At 39.3% G+C, this 14,659-nt stretch overlaps 1 protein-coding gene across 35 annotated transcripts in view; it reads right to left on the bottom strand.

Moving 5' to 3' along the window:
- NRXN1 (neurexin 1) overlaps positions 1 to 14,659 on the bottom strand; it is a 676,494-nt gene that overhangs the window by 460,852 nt on the left and 200,983 nt on the right. The gene's annotated exons all lie outside the window — the stretch shown is intronic.

The following is a 14,659-nucleotide window of genomic DNA, read 5'->3' as shown; positions in this document are numbered from 1 at the left end:
TCCTACAGAATTTTCATGGCTATTATTAAACTCAAAAAAATACACTGCATCAGCAGTTGTGCTGATGTTATTTAGGCAATCTCATCTACAACATCTAAGCACAGAACATTTTGGTGAATGTGCAAACCAAAGCATTATTCCAGTTAAAACCCAGATCTTTTCCTTCCCAAATCTCACTAAAACCATGACACCTCAAAAAGAATCAATAATCTAGATCTCTCATAGTGCACTGTCCTGAGGTCTTGAACAAACCAACACTACAAACCATTCGTTGAAGAATCCACAAAGCTGCACATAGCGCCATGCTGGAGAGCAAGTCAGCATGCATAAGTAAACAAAAAGGGTTTTCTGGATGGACTTGTTACTAGGCCATGTGTGTAACACAGGTTATTTTTCTTAGTTTATCCTGAAGGTGACCAAGAAATGCTAATACCACTCTAGCGAGACCCTCCCCCCCAGTCCCGTGCCCAGCTCTGGGGGCAACACCACAAAAGGGATGTGGAGCTGTTGGAGCGAGTCCAGAGGACACTGCAGATATCCTGCAAGCACTGGAGCAGCTCTGCTCTAGAGACAGGCAGCTCTCTGGAGAGAGCTGGGCTTGTTCAGCCTGGAGAAGAGGAGGCTCCAGGGACACCTTATAACAGCCTTCCAATACCTAGAGGGGGCTTATGACAAATCTGGAGAGGGGCTTTTGACAAGGGTATGTAGGGACAGGACAAAGAGAAATAGCTTTAACCTGACAGAGGGGAGATTTAGATGAGACATTAGGAAGAAATTCTTCCCTGTGAGGGAGGTGAGGTGCTGGCACAGGGTGCCCAGAGAAGCTGTGGCTGCCCCATCCCTGGCAGTGTTCAAGGCCAGGTTGGACACAGGGGCTTGGAGCAACCTGCTCTAGTGGAAGGTGTCCCTGTCCATGGCAGGGGGTTGGAACTGGATTAGCTTTAAGGTCTCTTCCAGTCCAGACCAGCCTGTGATACTGTGACCATCTTTAACCAATGCTATGCAGCCTGCAGCATCCACTTTCAATTTTTGAACTCTTTCCCACTCCTTTTAGCTTCAATAAGAAGGTCCATGCTATTCAGCAACATCACCAAAGAACTGTCATTAAATGGCATGTTTAATCATCTTCATACAAGGTGCCTAAAAAGTGTTACATAAGCTGTAGTTCTTCCCTCCACCTTACTATGGCACCTCTCTGGCACGTGAGCTGATCAAAATCAACTTGTGTATGAAGCTTCCCCAAATTCAGTGGGGAAAGACCCTATTTCAGGATTTCTGGAAAGACATCATTAAGAGGGGGTCTAATTTAATCACAAATTTCAGCAACAGTACACAAATTTTGAATCTGAAGTTTGGGGAGTTCAATGATTTTTTTAAGTTATGCTGAAGCATTCAGATTTTAAACAAGCACCAAACTAGCATTCATTTGCTTAAAAACTGTTTTTAAACTGAAAAATAAAGAGCCAAAACCAAGCATAACATTTCACTTCAGAGAAATACTTTGGCCGAAAAACCCGAACACTGTGGGTAAAAACTAATTGCACACTTTTCCCACCAAGCTATACTCTTCGCTCACTCGCCAAGGCAAATAATGGATGTTCTTGGTATTTTTACCTTGTAGCACTGAGTTTCACATATTTGGTCTTCAGAATTCATTCCAAGACTACGATACAGACCCCCTACCAGGACAGTATTAGAGTGGGATGCATCAGAACATGAACCCTTATCAGGTAGGTCACATCCATACCTCTGATAACTGGGAGAGGTTCTAATCTGACAGCACTATGCCCCTGGATTGCAGAGTGAGGAGACAAACCCTCTTCTGAGGGATTCAAGACAACGTCACCTTCCAAACTTCCAGTTGTGTAACTGTGGGTACCCTGCCTGAATGGCTCAATTCTTGATCCAGATTAGCTCCATTTCAGCCATTTCCTTTGCCATTTAAATTTCAGTAATTACAGGCTGCTAAAAGGCTGCTGAAAGGCCAGCTCAGAGGAGTACAAGGACAGCCAGGAGGTCAGCTGTCATGTCTTGTGATCCTGGAAATCTCAGCATCTCATTTTCAAATAGGGATCAAGCTTTACCAATAACTCCTCCAGGCAAGCTCCAGCTGTAGGTACAGCAGCACTTCCCTTTTTCTCAGTAGTTACTATGTTTTCAGCAGAACTCATTAAACTGAGATTTCTGATGTAAATGGCTTTTAGGAAGCTAAGGCTGAAACACCAAAATGATTCAGCAACATTTGGATATATTGGGAAATTCACTTCTGGTGCAAGAGTTAAAAGAACTTTGACTTTTATTCTGATGAGTTTCACTGCTAAGGAAAGAAATAAATGTCTGACAGACAAAAGGTCACAGGGCTTGACTGAGCAGCTAATGAGACAGTCTGCAAACCCAGCTAGAGTCATCTCATTTTCCAGTAGGTGCTGCCCGCTAAGAACTACAACAGTTTTGAACAGGCATCTGACAGCTGAAAATACTCTTCTTGGTATTACGAAATAATAAATCCTGAAAACTTCTGGTTTCAAATGACTGAAGAGAAATTAAGTCCATGGTATCTTCTACGAGGAAGTACTGCAACAAAACGAAGTATTTCCTTATACTGTGAAGATATCTCCATGGCACAAATTCAAATAATATCTATGAAAATACTCTAAACTGGCCACACTACACATAATACAGAAATTATTTGAAGGAAGGGGAGGTAGTGATAACCTATCGCCACATCCCTCCAGTATTTGTAGTAATATATTCCTCACAAAAAAATTAAAACTTCCTCTTGTGATCACTTGGATGCAACCTCAGACATCTTTGCCCTCAATATGGCATTGACATTTGGAATGTGATTAGACACTGCAACTGCAATGCTGCCTTGCCATACCCAGGTATGAAATGCTAAGATAGAAGGTAAAACAGCCACAGCTCTGCTGCTGTAGGGTTTCAGTACAGGCTAGCAAGGATTCAGAAAAAAAAGAACAAGAAAAGGAAAGCAGGTTGCAAAGCTTTATTGTGCTTTGCCACTGAAAATAAACAGGGACATCCCTTGCAGTGTTCAAGGCCAGGTTGGACACAGGGGCTTGGAGCAACCTGGTTGAGTGGAAGGTGTAACCTTCTAATGGAAGGTCTAGTGAAGGGGGTTGGAACTGGATGAGTTTTAAAGTTCCTTCCATCCCAAACCAGTCGGCGGTTCTACGATTTCCAGCAGACAGAGCAGGAGCCGCATACAGCCAAAACGTTTCATCCATCAGCCACAGGACAGAAAAGCCATGAGGCAATACTGGTAACCATCCCTGTAACAACTCTTTAATACCACACAGAGGTACTATTTTACTCAATATGAAGGCATGTATTTAGATTGGACAGATTGAAAAAATATCTAAAACACTCAAATGTTTCCTATAAAGAAGCAGTTATAATCTATTGCTCCATTTCATACCATAACTTCTGTTGATTTTCTAAAGTGAATTAAGAACAGGCTTTATTAATAAGTAGTTGTGCACACTGCTGGTTGTTTGTTTTTTAAAATTATCACTTAATGATACTTAGAGAAGCCATTAAAAATGCATGGCAGTCATTCTAGCCAGTATGAAGTGTTGCACTTCATTTAATGACTAAAATGTAATTACCTGCATAGAAAAGCACAAGATAATATGAACACCAACAACTGAATTTAACATGGCTTTGTTCTGAAATTTGAGCACTGTAAATTATTGTATATTACAGCAGTTACAATCCTGAAGAATGGATAATTCATCAGTCCAGACAGATGTGATCTCTTTCTGTCACACTGACACAAGAAGCATGTTCTGTTAAAGTATCACTAGTGTGCAAAGGGTCTATTTCCTATTTTCCTACTTAGGATTTGCCCTGTTCCCCACTGAAGTCAACAACAGTTTAAACATTCACTTCTTTGGAGGTTAAGTCCTTAGAATCTGATCCAATGTCCAGAAGAAATACTTGTACAGGTCTCAGCAGATTGTACAGTGCTACGTAAGCACTATGTTAAGCTTTACAACATATCAAGCCTCCTCCCTGGCAGTGTTAAATCACAGAATAGGTCTGGCTGATGCCATAATAATTTGATCATGTGTCCACACCTGATGTACATCACATGCATGTGACTGGATGCTCTGGTCTTAACAGGTAGTAACAATAATGGGACCATACACTAAAGAAATCAAAAAGTGTCTAGAGAGGGTAAGTCAAAGCTAGCTACAGAAGAGACAGGAGTCTTAAAACAAGTTTATTAACTAAATTCCAAGGACTCACATCATGTAACAACCTAATCTATTATTATACAAAGTGTTGCTGAGCACTGTCAATTTATCTGTCTATGTGCCAAAAGAATTCCTTTCAAAGAGAAAATAAGTTGGTACCAGTGATACTTAAGAGCCAAGTTTCTTCTGTTCAATCTTCAGAACATTAAATACAGACTGAATAAATAAATTATACCAAACCAGAACCTACTACATTCCCAGATGTACTGTTCAGTGCTCCATTTCATTGCAATTTAAACTTCAAACATTTATCCATTATCCTATCTTCTTATTTACAAAGTTTTTCTGAAAAGTAATGCAATGCAACCAGGGAGGACCACATCAAACAGCATGTAGACAAAAACAATGAGAGTGACTGATACAATAAAACAAGACAGCCTGAACTTCTTCTGTAGTAAACATGAATTGGAAATTTCACAGCAATAGCAAACTAACAGCTTGCCATTCCATATAAGGGGAATACTCACTGCACAGGGGGTGTGCCACTGAACCTAGAATGGCGTCCGGATGCACCACACACAAGGCTTCTCAGCACACTGCTCTTTCAGGAGGCCGGGCTGTACCCTTCCATAAATAGATCACTCACCGGAACTTAAGATAAAAAAAACTATAAACACTATAAAGTCTTTTTCCAAATTTGTACCTGAATTCGGCCTTAATTTGTTTCCCAATTATGTAAAACAGGCTCAACTTGATTGCATACAGAGACAAATCACGCAGGCAGATGGAGAAAGAAACAAGTGATTACTGTCTGCTTAACCAATAAAAGACTTAACTCTGAAACCAAGAAAACCAATGGAATTAAGGTAAAACTTAAACTATTAATTCAGAAGGAGTACAGATGGTCTACTTTATCGGTTAGATTGAATTCCTTTTTGGAAGTACTACTGTTGCTACATGCTATCAGTTTTCTGTTTCTATCTCACTTCAATGGCTTTTTAATAGAAATTCCTCCCATTTTTCCTTCTCTTTCTCACGTTTGTTCCTTTCCAGCAACTATTCCCCTTACCCTTTAAAAAACACTTCACAGAAAATTCCAATGGAACAATCTGGAGAGAAAAATGAGATTCCCAATTCCAAACCCAGAACTAGGAAATATCCATCTATTCCCACCCCATACCCCCCATCACATAAATACAAATCCCTGTCTTCCTTCCCTATTAATATAATATACACTAAAAAGGAACATTGCCCTTCTTGAGCATCTGATTTGCCAGCATACCCAGAAATGCATTGTGCAATCTGTTGTTGTAATATATAAGCAAATTTTGAGTAAGAAATAAGTCTTTATTACACATAAATCAGGAAATGAGGAAAGTCACACTCACAGGCTGTAAAAAGCAAACAGCTACACTGTGAATGGGAACCTTCAGTCTGAAAAGACCTGCTATTGTTACAGCAAGATGAAGACACAAGTATCACAAAACCAGTAGTTACAAGCTCCACAAAGCATTCTAAAATAACCTGCAGTTTTAGTAGTCACATTACACTACCTTCTTCCTCCTTTATTAGGAAGCAAGTCCATTATGAGATAATCACGGCTAGCCTAACATAAGAACAAAACATTGAAGACCGTGCAACTTATTCTGAAGGAGTCAGGAATAATTTCTCAAGGGCTTATTATTCTAAATGATCCTCTTGCAGCAAAATGCTCTACAAGTGTCTATTCATTCCAAAAATCCAGGGAAGTGGTGAAACATCTCATTCCCTTCTCCACAAGAAAATGCTGCACTCAAAAAGATGACAAGAGAAGTAAGACTTTGTTTAGTCACAGAATCACAGAATGGTTAGAGTTGAAATGGACCTTCAAGATTACCTAGTTCCACCCCCCTACCACGGGCAGGGACACCTTCCACTAGAGCAGGTTGCTCCAAGCCCGTGTCCAACCTGGCCTTGAACACTGCCAGGGATGGGGCAGCCACAGCTTCTCTGGGCACCCTGTGCCAGGGCCTCACCATCCTCACAGAGAAGAGTTTCTTCCTAATGTCTAATCCAAATCTCCCCTTTGTCAGGTTAAAGCCATTGCCCTTGTCGTGTCCCTACAGTCCCTTGTCAAAAGCCCCTCTCCAGATTTCTTGTAGTCATTCTAAGCAACTAATTTGGACTAGCACAGACTCTGTTTATGAAGTCCACTAGCAGTACATTGTTAATCTCAAAAACAACCCAAACACTAAACTGGAAACTCTGGGCAACCAAAGTCTGCACCACTTGTAGCCAATACATAAGTAAACCTAGTATAGGTTTAAGTAAACTGAAATGCAAAGTAAAATTATAACTGACAAGAATTTAACAGTAGAAGTGATGCAAAGTCATATAGATCATCACGTTGCAGTAGGAGAGGAAAAAGCTGTTGTAGCTCCTGTTTTATTTTAAGCACAATCATTAAATTAGTCACCAATTACAAGAAGTATGAACTTGCACAATGTAAGCCTCTGATCCCTCCCTACCATCTCAGATGAGACTAAAACGATGATAGTTGCCACTCATGATAAACGACTTACAGGGAACACTAGATAAGTGATAAATTACCCCATTTTCCTAAACAGCAATTTTAATTCATTTCTAAAATGGCTAGACCATGCAATTTCCTCACTAATTTTCAGTTCCTTTTATTTAATCACACAGAGTATGCACTTGAAAAGCAAATCTGCAAACGGGGAGGGAGAGTGAAGTGAGCAGGAGTTTTTCGGAAGGATGCCGTCTTAGCGTACACTGAATACTAAACTGCCAGAAGGTGAAAAAACGTGGATCATTTTCCTACAGTCACATCATTAAACATAGATTATCAAGTCCTGCAGTTTATATGTATCATAGTGATAATGCCTTTCATATAATTACTCAAAACCTCAAAGTTTGACATCATCATTTTAAAGGCATTCTTCTTAAATTAAGAATAAACTGGAAAATGCCAAATAGACTTAAAACTTCTGCATCCACAGACAAAACTAGTTTTACCCCTTAAAACTCAATTAGGGATTCCGGTAAAGGGTCCCACTGACACTGCAGCTCAGCCGCAAAACACAGATTCAAAGAATCAGAGCACAGAGGCTTTCAGTATCAGACTGCTTACAGAAAGAAGCATTGGGAGGAAAATGGACACTGTGATATTAAAAATAATAGTTTTGATTTTTCTACCTATAAAACCTCTGCAAATGCAAGTTTTAAAATCAATCTGTCTTGAGTGATGGCACAGGAAAGGTCAAGTTCCTCCTCCCCGTCCTGGGCTGTCTCTCTTGTGCCTGCATCTTAATATCCCATTACAATTTTTTTTTTCTTTAAATCAAGTTAAAGAACTATTATATTAGTTTCAAAGGCTAAAAAAACCCAAAAACCCCCAAACAAAAAACCCTACCCTTTTTTTTTTTTTTTTTTTTTTTTTTTTTAACAGAAGTAATTCTGGATATATAAATACCTCAGAACTTTTTAAAGACAGACCACTAGCCAAAAATACTATTTGAGCTTCAGCATCGTAATGCACTGTCACATGGTCCATTCAGCCAAAAAAGTATTTCTTTATATAAGGTCTTCTATGAGAAGCAGTAACAGGAACAATATGCCGCCTTCTGGTGTACGTGGCATTTCTTTTGGCACCTCATCCTCACAGCTGCCTTCAACCCCCAGCAGTAACTAAATCAAATGCATCCAAACGAGCTACAGGATCAGAAAGCTCTTCCATTCCTCTTTCCACATATGCTGACTTCACCTGTAAATACTTAATGAATTTTTATATATCCTGTCCAAGGAATCATCAAAAATGGACCCCAAAATATCCCTAACATGCTTTTTTCTTTTCTGTTTTTTCCATTATCAAAATCTAAAGTAAAATCTGACCATTATTAACTTTTATGATAATTTTTTTTCTTCCAAAGAAGGACAGAGCTAGAATTTCTCATTTCGTGAGGAAAATGATATTTCTGTTTTATATTGGTTTGTTTTGGTATTCAATTGGTATTGAATTCTAATACCTAATAAATTGAAGCACAAATTCACATTACCTTCCTCCAAATGTTAAATTGCCTGATGATCACTGCATGAATAATGAAAATTGGGTTTAAGTTCCCTTTATGAACATAGTTGGCAGACAAAACAACACAAACAGTTAAGTGATTAGCATGGCACAGACCCTTCTTGATTTGGGGTAAGAACAAGAAACATTCTTCTCCAGAAAGAAAAATCAATTACGTATCTAGATTAAAGAACAGGTACAAACTGTTCATTTTAAAATGGAAGCAAATCTAATACTATTAATTTGTATAACAAGAGTGACTCCTGTCAAGGTCATGGCCATTAAGACAGCTGAACAGTCTGTATTTTACAGAGGAAATACACCCATAGTACTGGCACAGAACTGCAACCACCTGCATAGGTAGGGTTAGGAACATTCAAGGGCAAATCCAGAGCACTTTTACATTATGCTGAAATGATTATTTCAAAATTCACATAAAACACTCAAATGGCTTTCCAACATACATAAAAACTTGATGGTTATAATAGTGCAGTTATAATATAATCTCTTAAGGCTGTAATGTACCTTCCTAGAAAGTTTGACCTATTACTTTTCCTGTTATATCAATGCTGTCCTCCACTCCCACTATTCCCTCTTAGTTTTTCTCCTTCAGATACCATTCTTATTGCACTGTAATTCCTGCTAAGAGGCAAAGGCAGACAAAGCCAAACACTGTGCCATGTTCTCACACCTCAGCAGCTACTTGAAAGGGCCCATCACAGTTTAAGATCAGAGTAGGCCTTAATAACAAAACCTCCTTTATTTCCATTCTGTGTGCAGCAACCAGATATAAAAACAAAACTGGAAGTGGGGACATCTTCAGAGCACGGATAAAAAAAAAAGCCAGGTGAATTCAAAGTAACTCCACATGGTTTATCCTGGAAAAGATACTAACCCTGATGCAACCTACAGAAGTCTGACATGATAATACTGATGTAGGTTCACATTAGACATTAGGAAGAAATTCTTCCCTGTGAGGGTGCTGAGGTGCTGGCACAGGTTGCCCAGAGAAGCTGTGGCTGCCCCATCCCTGGCAGTGTTCAAGGCCAGGCTGGACAGAGGGGCTTGGAGCAACCTGCTCTAGTGCAAGGTATGAAACTAGATGATCTACGGGGTTGGAACTAGATGAGCTTTATGGTCCCTTCCAACCCAAACCATTCTGTGATTCTGTAATACAAACAAAATAAATACTGTAATACAAATGGAGAACTCTTCTTCACTTACTCTGTTTGGGCTTTTTTGTCAAGTGGATGCGTATCATAATAAATAACCCATTAAATGACTAAATCCATTTACCATTGTAATGACAAAGAACTGTTTCAGAAGAAAAAAAAGACCTACTGCAAATGATTCTATTGAAATTCGGGAATTTACTGTGATCTTCAAAGCTGTTTCAAGAGAAGCTGAATCTTGATTAATTCCCAATGATGCAATAATCAGCATCAAGGTATTTTTCCTGGCAGTGTTCAAGGCCAGGTTAGACGGGGCTTGGAGCAACCTGGTCTAGTGGAAGGTGTCCTTGCCTGTGGATGAGCTTTATGGTCCCTTTCAACCCAAACCAGTCTGTGATTCTATGGTTCTAACTTGTCTTTAGCAGTGCACACCGATTTCTTCTCATCTATGAATATCTAAAAGAAAGGTATATCTAAATTTATCTTTAAGGAACCATTTTAGCCATGTACTGTAAAAATACAAAAGATCTCTATCAAAGTCTCATTATCAAATCTAAGAAAATCCAAGAAAACTTCTGCAAGTGGCAAAATAATTGGTATTACGTGTTAGACATTTAGTTTTGTGAAGCCTGACTATCTTTTTTTCCATGAATTCAGTATTACCTACTGATCTTTATTTTTTCAGAAGTCAGAAGTCTTTGAAACTGCTTGATAAGGAGGCCTCCCTACTGAGATTACCAATAGTCTTTTTATAGAAGCCTGCAGTAACACTGTAAAAGGAAAAGAAGATTAGGAGAGTATAAAAATAATTGGACTCCAGTGCTGTATTGACATTCTAGAGGAAAGATTTGCTGTCATGTCCAGGCCAAGTTATCTGCTGGTAAATTCCACTGAAGACAGCAACATTTAGACCACTGATACTTTAACCTGTTCTTTATGCAATAAATATGCCTAAGATGATGAGACACATGCAGTGTCATAGATAATTTGATAGATTTGCATCATTACATGCATCTAACAAAACTGAAGATCTCATTTCTCAGGTGACAGGATAGAAAAAAGATAGAAAGAGTGACACTGTCAGAAATATTGATGTATCTCAGAAACATTACATAAGAATTTCACTTCTTAAAGAATTTGCCTAAAATAACTGTCCAACAGATTTCAGTATTTATTATTACTGCACAGAAGCTTAGTATTATATAGAGCCTCACAGAATCACAGACTGGTTTGGGTTGGAAGGGACCTTCAAGCTCATCCAGTTCCAACCCTCTGCCACGGGCAGGGACACCTTCCACTAGAGCAGGTTGCTCTAAGCCCCTGTGTCCAACCTGGCCTTGAACACTGCCAAAGATGGGGCAGCCACAGCTTCTCTGGGCAACAATGCCTTATGGACATGAATGGAAAACAACAACAAAGTAATCATCCAAAGAACACTTACATAAAAAACGCAATGAAAAAATTAACATACCTTACAAAGGACACTCAAAAGAGAAGAGGTGACATACTCCACTGACAGGCAAAGTACATAATTTTCAGATTTGGCAACTCTTCCTTTTTCTTTGATCTAATTGCATGCGAAGCCTAAAGTTTCTCTGCACTGCAAGGCATGAAGACTGGGTTCACCACAGCTGCTGGTACTCCAGTAAGCTATTGGCCAGAGTAATAGAGTCTGCATCCTTGCACCAAATCTCTATCTCCTAGCCAACGAGGAAAAAAAACTGCAAGTGGAAAAAAAACGCAAGACTGAAGCCTATGTCAACAACAGCAGGAGCCACAGGCTCATTCCTCCTGCACAGCTTGAACCTGACTGTTGGTCCCACGCAAAACTACACAGGAGTCAAGAGCAAGGACTATGACTGGATTGACAACTCCCAAGCAACTGCAGTACAGGAAAAATTCTACAAAAACTCTAGGTGTAACAAACCCCTGTAATCACTGCTCAGCTGTTTAGACAGCCAGCCCTAGAGGCCAGCTAGGTTATACATTTATTACATTAAGAAAATGTCATGGTGCAGTAACTGGAGTGACAGGATCAATATACATTCAGAAAGTGTTTGTGCTATAAGTTCCATGAGCTAGTAATTCAACCTTCTCCTACAACATAGTGTTTTCTTTGGATTGACGAATATGGTTTTGCTTTTCCAATATCTCTCTTCATTTTATAGCACCTTGAGAAAAATGAATAAAGCCCTTCATATACAATACACAAGACTTGATTCTGAGTACACATCATTGGACTTCTAAAGCCATTTGATGACTACTCTGGATGCCTTCAAATTAATTAAAATTGAAGACTTCTCACAAAACACACTAGCATTTATCACCAAAACATCTAGTCAATTATTAAGCTCCTGAAGTTATTTAAACCTTTCTGAACTTCCAGGGAAGAAAGGGAATTACTGCATCTGTCAAGAAATCAGTCTGTCATGGTCACCTGTACCCAAGGCTCCTACTCCCTACAGGTTCACTAAGAGTTTTGATTGCAAGCCCTACAGCTACAGTATTTAATAGGAAGCTGTGCTTAAAATGTATTAGAATCTGACCCCTCAGTACTATTGTTGAGGTTATATTATTCCTCAGCATTCAAAAGAAACAGTGGTACAGTTCTAAATGGTTTAAAATATAAAGTTAAAAAAAAAAAAAAATCATTAAAATTCTGCTTAATTGTCATTAAAGAAGAAATCTGCAGACCTGCAGTCCACTCTTTCCTAATTCTCTTCTACTTGTGTTCATTTTGTTTGGATTCCTAGACTGAGATTTAGAGGTAAAACCATTTAACTCTAGGATTATTTGATTATTTTATTATACGAGGATTATTTGTTTGTACATTAGTCTGGGGCTATGGAGACAATACGCACATAGAAGTATTCCCATCTCATAAGTGGAAGCAGGCAGTCTTCACTAGTCTGCTAGCCACAAAATCACAACAGCTTGATAGATCCAAGGGCACCCTCATGCAGCTCTTGTTGTTCTGTTTTGCCACATCTCTCTCATTTCCCTGCTCCCCCAGTATAGAGTTAATCAGCAACTTTACCATGCTGCAAGACAAAAAACACAGACTGAGTTATTTAGGCAACTTTAAGCTTCCTGGCTTTATTTTCTGGCTACTTTATGAGCCTCTTTGTGCAAGCACAAACAAAAGCGGAACAACAGCCTGCGCTGGCACCCTTCCTATGGAAACAGGCTGAGAGAGCTGGGCTTGTTCAGCCTGGAGAAGAGGAGGCTTCAGGGAGAACTTAACAGCAGTCTTTGAATACCTAAAGGGGCTGACGAGAAGTCTGGAGAAGGGATTTTTACAAGGGCCTGTAGGGACAGGACAAAGGGGAATGGCTTTAACCTGACAGAGGGAGATTTAGATTAGACATTAGGAAAAAGTTCTTCCCTGTGAGGGTGCTGAGGCGCTGGCACAGGTTGCCCAGAGAAGCTGTGGCTGCCCCATCCCTGGCAGTGTTCAAGGCCAGGCTGGACAGAGGGGCTTGGAGCAACCTGCTCTAGTGCAAGGTATGAAACTAGATGATCTACGGGGTTGGAACTAGATGAGCTTTATGGTCCCTTCCAACCCAAACCATTCTGTGATTCTGTAATACAAACAAAATAAATACTGTAATACAAATGGAGAACTCTTCTTCACTTACTCTGTTTGGGCTTTTTTGTCAAGTGGATGCGTATCATAATAAATAACCCATTAAATGACTAAATCCATTTACCATTGTAATGACAAAGAACTGTTTCAGAAGAAAAAAAAGACCTACTGCAAATGATTCTATTGAAATTCGGGAATTTACTGTGATCTTCAAAGCTGTTTCAAGAGAAGCTGAATCTTGATTAATTCCCAATGATGCAATAATCAGCATCAAGGTATTTTTCCCTGACAAGTGCGTAGTGCTGGGACAAAGTAATTTTGAACTTTCCTTGGCTTTGCTCACAAAAGGACATTAAATTATCCTCTTAATGTCAATGTTTAAACCTGGCATTATGTTAGGAAAAGCACACTTCAATTACCACTCTAGCAGCTTTGTAAAGTACCACCCCCCTACAGCAGAGTAACTTCCACCTGACCTACCAGATCCCTCCCATGCTCACCCATTCCAGTCCAGCTCCAGATGGTTTTTCCTATAATCACAACTGACCACAGAAAGTGAACTATGAACCAAAGAAACCCCAAATCCCTCCATGGGCAGATGCAGGATAATGCCATATTTTGGCTCCTATACACCTAAAGCTTTCTCAAATGAGCTGTAACTTGGGTAGTGACCCAATTCTGCTGTATCTTTTAGAAGACAAACAACTATGAACAGCTCCCAAAGCTAAACCTTTTCCACATTTCTCTTAAAACACTCTGCTCGTTTCTGATACACTCAAATTTAATTCAGTCTCCCTAGACCTCCCAGTGCCTTGAATGTACACAGATGAATGCAGGAAGATTAAACGTTTTCTTGCTGTGACCTACAACAATGTGCTGAAACTTTAATTATTATGTTAATTCAAGCACTTGGCCCAGTGGATTTATTATATCCCAGAAGCTAATACAAGCTACTCTGAAGCAAGATGTAGGCATTAGCTGCATCTAAGTATGTTGTCTACAAACATTTAGGCAGAGTAACTAATGGCTCTGCACTAAATAATATATTCTTCAAATCTAATCCTAACTTTAGAGCTTTTTCCTCAAGTAGACAAGTAGTTCTGAATATGTAGTTGCCTGTAGGAAGAGAAGCTTGTGTCTTGGACAAATATTATCTGCCCAAATTCAAGCCTTTTGAACCAAGACTGGAATTCATTAGACAACGATCTTAATTCTACTTGTCAGGAGTCCATATCTCATGCAAATATATACCATTACAGGATGACACTGCAAGACAGGACTGGATATTGTCCACATTATATCAGGACTCAGAACAAGAATATCCAACCCCAAAACCGGTGCTTTCAGAATGAAGATAGCTGATTATTACAGAGAATAAATTTCCCCAATTTTGATGGTTTAAAGGACCAGCGCTGGAAGAAATATCAGTCACTGACATTTTCCTGATAGACAGGACAAGTGTTTCTGATCACTTCTCCCTTACATCAGTTGCTAGCCCTGGTTTCCTATCAATCACCTAGAATAAATACCGACTATTTCTTTTAATTATCCCCAGTCTCAGCCAGTAATTTCCTTATCTTCTTTAAGCAACATGATTGACTCAAATGAAACTCAGATT

Source organism: Strigops habroptila, chromosome 10 (assembly GCF_004027225.2).
Source record: "Strigops habroptila isolate Jane chromosome 10, bStrHab1.2.pri, whole genome shotgun sequence".
In the NCBI taxonomy this organism is placed as follows: domain Eukaryota; kingdom Metazoa; phylum Chordata; class Aves; order Psittaciformes; family Psittacidae; genus Strigops; species Strigops habroptila.
The sequence above is the reverse complement of the archived record's forward strand: the minus strand, read 5'-3'. Positions and strand labels throughout refer to the sequence as shown.